This window comes from Chinchilla lanigera, unplaced genomic scaffold, assembly GCF_000276665.1.
Source record: "Chinchilla lanigera isolate Chin_1 unplaced genomic scaffold, ChiLan1.0 scaffold00028, whole genome shotgun sequence".
In the NCBI taxonomy this organism is placed as follows: Eukaryota; Metazoa; Chordata; class Mammalia; order Rodentia; family Chinchillidae; genus Chinchilla; species Chinchilla lanigera.
Window position 1 is genome coordinate 3,031,051 of NW_004955429.1, and position 7,751 is coordinate 3,038,801.

The 7,751-nt window shown below is 40.5% G+C and overlaps 1 long non-coding RNA gene across 1 annotated transcript in view; it reads left to right on the forward strand.

The window, feature by feature from the left end:
* The window catches only part of LOC102005951, a 26,883-nt gene that overhangs the window by 1,105 nt on the left and 18,027 nt on the right, over positions 1–7,751 (forward strand). Inside the window, exon 2 of the long non-coding RNA XR_261312.2 lies at positions 5,868–5,998. This is a non-coding gene — a long non-coding RNA (uncharacterized LOC102005951). The remainder of the gene's footprint in view (positions 1–5,867; positions 5,999–7,751) is intronic.

A 7,751-nucleotide genomic window follows, 5' to 3' on the forward strand; every position in this document is an offset into this window, starting at 1 on the left:
GTCACCAATTCCTTCTGAGTTCCACATTTTGACTGAGGAAAAATTGGACCATCAGTCCTGATGAATGAGTTGCCATGATCTTTCCAAAGGTTGCCATGCCTAGAAACAACCCAATTTAGTGCTTCTTAAAGATATCAAAGGCGGGGGGAACAAAAAACCCATCAACCACTGTTACCCAGAAACCTGATACAAGAAAGTATCTGATGTGTGTAAAAAAATCCAGTCTGATAGATGACTATACCCTCTGGCTATGAGTTATAAGAGCTATAGACACAAAAAATAAATGCCCCCTCCATCTGCAAGACACAAAGAAATCTGACTACCCAGTACCACTTCAATCTGAATTTCTCCTTGTCCTGTCAGGCCTGGATGGATAGGACAGACTGAGCTCTATCAAATTGGGCCCCTGAGAGCCTGAGGTCATTGCAAAAGTTAGGGGTAAACCTGACTTTCCTGGGAGACAGTAGAACAGAACTCTCTGCCTTCAAAACTTCCCTCTGTCAAAAAGTTACCATCACTGGGGCAACTAGGACTCTTGGCCTCTCATCCCTTCTGCCAGGAGCAAATTTGTGTCCTGGGAGGACATCTCACCAAACATGAATTCCTGTATAAGCTGGTCTCCATACAGCTTCTGGGAAGAGACCTCCTCTTCAAGTTAGAAGAGGATTTCCTTTGCACCAAGCCAGTCAGCCTCCCTCTCATTTAATCGGCACCTGCAACTATGACTGTTCCACAAGAGGAAGATGACACCTGCATCAGCCTGAGATGGATAACTGCAATCCTGAAGTTCTGAAAACTCACCTTCCAGAGGTGTGGACTAAAGACTCATCTTTGGGCCTGATCATCAACCCTGCTGCCTCACCTTGAATACCTTTGCTGTCAGATGTCATGGGAAGCACAAACATGCATCCAGCCCCACATCAGCCTGATAGACTGATCAAGATCTCTGTGCTGTCAACAACATAGCCATCACCTTCCACTCTGTGGTTCCCAACCCATACACACTCTTTGGACTGTTACTCAATTGTCACAAAGGTTTGGCCACTCTCCCACTATTTGGGGGGAGGCCCCAGCAATAGATTTGGCTCTGAGACAGCCTGTCTCTGTTCCTTCCAGCTCTGTCATGGGCCCCTGAGAAAGAAAAAAATGAGGCTTCAAATCTGTAAAATGTCTCTAGACTGTCAAACTGCTAAAATATACCTCTCCTGCCTGCAAAGCCAGTTTGAGATCTCTGATCTGCCAAAGCCACTGTGACTAGTCTCCATATACAGTGCCTCAGCCTTCTGCCACCCACAACCTACTGGTACAACTGCTTGGACCTAAAGAATGCCTTCTGCCTTTGATAAGCTCTTGTCAGCCAGCCCCTCTTCACCTTTAAATGGAAAGACCCCAGTTTTGGATTCAAAAGTCAATTGATATGGACTCAACCTCCCAGAGGTTCAAAACTTGTTTGCCCTCTTTGGAGAAGCCTCACAGCTGACCTTGCTGGTTTCTCAGAATGAAATATCACTGCATTTCTGATTAATGACAGCCAAGATGTCTGCTGGAATGCACAAAAGCTCTGCTGCAATATCTGGCAGCAACTGGCTACAAGAAAGAAACTCTGAAAATTTCTTGGAGCTGCTGGCTTCTACAGAATCTGGATCCTTGACCTCACAAAAACAATAATGCTTACTTAGATTGCCAGCCCCTAGAAGTGCCCAGTGGCCTATATGTACAAATACTTGAATCTAGTTGCTAAGGCCTGGATCCCTGCTTTACCTTTGCACTCTAATAGCCACTGTCCTGATCAAGAAAACTGACAAGCTCACCTTAGGCCAAAGACAGCTTAACTGGCCATGTGTCACATGCTGTACTGGACCTCCTAAATAACTATGGACCACTCAATACTGCCATGTACTTGCCCACCAAGCTGGGCCCACCAGACCATGACTGAAAAATAAACCTCCTGACAGATGTTGAGTACATCCTGTTTATAGATGGAAGTAGCTCTATTAGGAATGGAGTCCAACAGGCTAGATATGCTGTGATCACCTTGGATAAAGTTATTTTGGCCAAAGCTCTCCTGCTACTGCTTCCTGTTGCTGTTTTTGAAACCTGCCACCAATGACACCAAGCCTGTTCTCCTGAGACCCCTCTGGGAATCAGTTGACTGAAACGTCAAGCCCAGCCAGAAAAACTTTACCCAGTACTCCTGGAAGATCCATTTTAATCAGAGCCAGACCTGCTCACACCATATATTCTGCAAGCTCAAACCACAGGGCTGGAACCTGTACCCGTGCAGCCAGCTCAGGCTTCAGCATTTGTGTCACCAGCCCTGACCTCCACCTGGCATGACTTAGTGCTCATGTGTACCTACCCAGGTTGGCCAAGACAACAGAATTTAATAGGTTCCTGCTGTGAGAAATCATCCCTAGATATGGCCTACCTTTGATTATAATGGACCTGCATTTGTAGCAGAGATAATTCAAAAACTGCAGAACTATTAAAGATTAAGTAAATATTGTACAGCATACAGGCCATAAAATTCTGAAAGAGTTCCCTACAGGAACAACTTGTAACCTCTGCTGTGACATGCTATAACTCAGTTGAGTCCCTCATCTTCTAATCAAGGAGATTGTGGGGCCACAGAGGAAACTGATTCAACGATGTATAGTGTACCTAAGGAGAGTCATGAAGAGAGAAAAAAATCTCCCAAGATTTCACAAAAGGCAGCTTGATCAAGCAATGGCCATTACTCATCCAGATGGCTGACACTGACAGAAGAACTGAGAGGTACTATACTTGGTTCCAAGGTAAATCCTGAGGAGATTTAACTGATCTTGATAGATAGCAGAAATTGATTAGTACAGGTCTTGCTTTAACTTGGTCATAAACATCCAGCAGAAAAGTATAATCACAAGATGTGTAAAACAATGCTATAATAATGTTAGCTATAAAAAACTTAAATCACTAACAACTTTTGACAGTTGCCAGCTACCCTGGTAGCTGACCACTGTTATGGCTTAATGGACTGTATGGGGTAAACTTGCTGAACAGAGGTATCTAAAAATCTTTGGACTGGGAATTTTAGCCTAAATGAGGAAATTCAGTCAAAATGGAGAGGGTTCAAGAATGAGAAAGTCTTCTACAGAGCTCTCCACACACAGCTCCTCCAACATCAACTGACCACCCATCACTTGCAACTACAAAACAGAAAAGGGGCAGATTTAGGGAGCTGCTGAAGCCAGAAATCAATCATACATGTGAGGCTAAGACAAAGCTGACCCAGAGAACAGGGAGAGCTCCTGGAGTCATGTAAACAAGTTGTTCCAGCTTGCAAACAGATTGGTAAGCAGAGAAGTTGAAACTGACAGCAACCTCCTGAGTGTATAAATAAATACTCTGCAGTCTTTGGGCAGTTGCTTTCCTCCCATCTGGAGAGAGGGCTCCACCTGTGTGTGTGTGTGTGTGTGTGTGTGTGTGTGTGTGTGTGTGTGTTTTCCTTATTTATATTGTTTGATGTTTCTGTAATAGAATCTCAAAGAAACCATAGGTTGCTATTGTAGACTTGAACACTGGTCAGTTATATATTACTTCATATATAGCATGTAGAGATGATAGACTATTTTACTTTTTAAAAATACCATTAATTATTATTTGCCAACCCCAGAATCACATTAATCAGTGTGCTGATACTGTGGCTTGGAATATACTTTTTCTTGATTTAATATGCTCAGTTCCATGCTCTGCTTGCAGAAGGAAATTGAGGGGTTTAATTATATATGTGAAGAATAGATAAATGGCAAAGAAAAGACTTTCTTTCCCAAGAACCACAATAAACAATTGCAAATGTAAGATGAGAATATGACAAGAATAGCAAATAACAGTTTTCTGCATGTCCTTAGAAACTGAGGTGACTCATAAGCACAAGCCAGAGGTTTATCAGTGGTGAGCGAGCTCACAGAAGCTGCCAGTTAGATTCCCAGCTCTTAAATTAGAAATGTCATTGTGCTCCATAGTTCCTGGAGTGTGAAGGGAGCAGAAGAAAATCAAAATGAGGACTCAGAAAATATGGTTTTCTTTACACAGGATGATCTTCGAAACAGCTAAGTAAGAGAGTCCCCCCACTCCCCTGCTCCCCCTTTTACAGATCAGAAGTTTGAGCACAGCTTGGGCAATATAACAATTTAGAAGACCCTATCTCAAAATAGAAAAGCAAGGGGCTGTGGATGTAACTCCACGCAAAAGTCTTGGGTTCATTTCCCAGTTCTACTAAACATGTACTTAAGTTAATCAGTTGAAGTGAATATTGGATGGAAAGAACATAAATGTAAATGCTGTCTGAATCAAAAGACACAGGCAGAACTGGGAGGGGTGTGGATTCCTTAGGGAGGAGCCTGCTCCTGCCTGGAAGTGCCACATGAACAGGCTGAAACTGTAGAGGTGGCAGTGAAGACTAGATGCCAGGGCACAATCCTGGGAGAGCAATATTGACACCAATTTCCAAGCATCAGCTAAAGGTCACACATGAGCCACAAAGATGCTGATGCAAAAAACAACATCACAAGACTTCATCTTTCATTTCAAGGTAAATGTGTCGTGAGTTATTGGGACTGCTGCAGGTGGATGTCAAATTTTTTAAGGTAATTAGAGGTTGAAAGGATGAAGAAGGAAACAGGAATGTATGCATGAAGTCCAATGTTGAATTCAACGGTCTCCCTCAAGTTTCTACTGGTTGTAGTCCGCGTACTTCACAAGTTTTCCAACTTTTGTTATTTACTGATGAAAAGTAAACTCATAAAGGTGACCTAATGATTGAAGTTCAAATCTTTCAGTATAGTTTTATCTTCCCCTTTCCACGTGTTCTAAGGACAGCCTTTCCATATGAGGTATTACTACCATGTGAAAAGACTCTAAGGAATAATTAAATTGCAGTTGAAATTTTAAAAACTCTAGTGAGAAGCTTTGTATAAGAAAAAGACGGTGCTTTTCCTAAGTAGAATATTCTGGAAGAAGTTAGTGAGACTATTTGAAATTTTTTTGTAATATTTCAAAAAGATGTCACAGAATTTTTGACATAGGAAAAATGATTGAAATATAAATTTAATTGATGTTAGTCTCCAGTTACTAATGAAACTTTTAGAATGTTTCAGGAAGGTCTCAAATGCAGTACGTGAGGGTTGCTTCAGATAGCGTCATCCTGTTTCACCAATATAAGTCCCTTGGTGTCACTCTCAGACACACAATCTTGGGAAATCTCAGGTGGCAGTTTTTGTGCCACTTGGCATGTACTGTAGTCTCTCCATGGTTGTGAACCCAGATAATGTCTAACAAACAAGATTTATCAAAGCTGGGGTCATAACTGGGTGGAGGTGGGGAGGGATGAAAGAGATGACAGGGAGAGGGTAAGAAAGAAAATGTATCACCACTACTTACTGAGAACTATTTTGCATGCTGGTGGAGATAATAGCCTGTTCACTGTTAACTAAGAGATGTGTATGGAGATATAGACTGACTGAGATGCCTCTGGAAAACCAGGAAAAGATTCTAAATAGCAGCATAGAATTCTGAAGGACTCTCACTAAAAAAGTTTTTTTTTTAATTTTAAAGGAAATAAAAAATAAGACACAATAAAATGATATAGAATTTCAAAATAAGCTGTTAGTAAATTAACAATGGTTGTTATATCGCATATTGTTATCTTCAATATAGTTGCTCAGATACCAGATATAGACATGCAAAATTGATCAAACAATTATTAACTGTTCCTTTTAATAAACCAGTAGAAACCAGTAGTACAATTATCATAACTATCTTGTGTGTATTTTTTTTTTTTCTGAAAGGGGTTTCTTTTTAAGGAATGTTTCTTCTCACTTTTGTGTTAGAATATTGTGGAACTTTAGAGCTAAACATCTCTTCCTGCTTTCTTTGTGCCAACTTGGAATTTGATGAGCATGATGTGGCTGTAAGGGCAGCAGGTGACTGTTGGCCACAGTGGGGAATATGCATTTATCAGGTAAGACAGCAACTAGAGGAAAAATAGTACATGAATAATACTTTGTGTAGTGCTGGGACCGAAGTGTCATTTTAGAATCCATTAAAATTCAGGCTGTCTTGAGCTTGCTTTAGTAAACAATACAAGCTATTTGGGGGTGTGTAGGGGTGGGAATTCAGACTAAAAGATTAAAAAGATCTTTTCACTGAAAGAGGTTGTAAACTTCAGAGAATTCCTGCCAAACTGCTGCTGCTATGTTGTTCAGGAAGACCTGAAGGGGACCGGGAAGAAATCAAGTGTCCCAGCATTTCCCAGATGAAGGAGAATTGCACACACAGGGCTGTGACCTCTATTAGAGGCATTTTCAGTCTGATCTTACTACAGGAATGTTTTTGCCCAAATTTCTTTTCCAAGTGTTCCTAAAATAAGAGTAAGTGCTGTGTGTATTTTTTATGAATTATTCTATGAATTATGTTATGAATTATTTTATGAATTATTCTATATAAATAGTGGGTCTTTGGCATTGGTTGGTTACTCTTATTTCCTTCAACTATTCATAAGATACTTATGGAGCACCAGTGATGTGTCAGGTACACTATCGACGCATGCATATGAAGCCAGCATAACCACTGGCCTCTAGGAGCTCAGAGTCTGGGGAAGGAAACAGCCAAATAAAGAAATTGATCACATGCTTAGGAGATTGCAACCATACAGGCCCAATAAGGACAGGCTGTTCCTACAGAGCTCCACCCTGGGTGGTTGTTGGGAGTCTGATGTAGTTGCAATGGCTGAAAAGGGAAGTAGTGGGGTTCTTGGGGCATGGGAATGGGGACTTGGCAAGACTGTGGGCTGGAAAAATAGGAAGGAACCAGAACATAAATGTAGAAGTGGGAATTTGGACTAAATTTTGGACATGTGAAAAGTTTTAAGGAGAGCAATTATGGAACAAGTTGGTGAGAATGTGAAAGATGGTATGTAAAAGAAGGTTAGGCCAGCAGATTAGCTCTTCAGTACCAGCATCACCTTTGATGGCTAGAAAAAACAGTAAGAAACTTACTTTGGCGCACATAAGAATGCATATTCAACTGATGTACTTATGAGAACTGTGTATAAATTTTGCTTGTAAGTTGGATTATAATTTATTTTGTTTTTAATTTTTGAAAGCTAGGCAAGTGCTCAATCCATGAGCTACACTCCCAGCCCTTGTATTATGTTTTAAAGTCTCCAATGAAACTCTGAGAAGAAACCAGAGAAAACCTTTCAAAAGCACATTTTGAGTCCTTTTAAAGTGTGGTTTACTTTCAGCTTAATTTTTTCTTAAATTTTCATGGAAATCAATTTTCCTAAAGCAGGGTTCAGATGGGGAAAAGCAAAGCTGGAGCCCTTCAGGCCTAGAACTCCCAAGTAACTACTGTCATATCCAGTCACCATTCAAGAAAGGCACATACTTAGGGTACAAATGTGCTGGCAAAAAATACAAAACTCTGGATTTAGTGTATTTTAAAATTTTATTTAATTAGTGTTTTCAATGTAATTTTAAAAAGGTACTGTTTCACAATTTTTTTGTAGGGGGGAATATTACCAAAACCAATGTTCCAAACCAGGACTCTGTCTCCACACATTGTCTACCAGTAACAACAGGGACAAATCTGCAAGCTGACTTTTTCTCTCTCTTTCTCTGTCTTGTTTTTTGTTGGGATGCTGGTGGTTTAGTTTTTGTTTTTTGTCTTTTTTTCTTCTTCATTGTTGATCTTGTTTTTATAGGAGTGTGAAC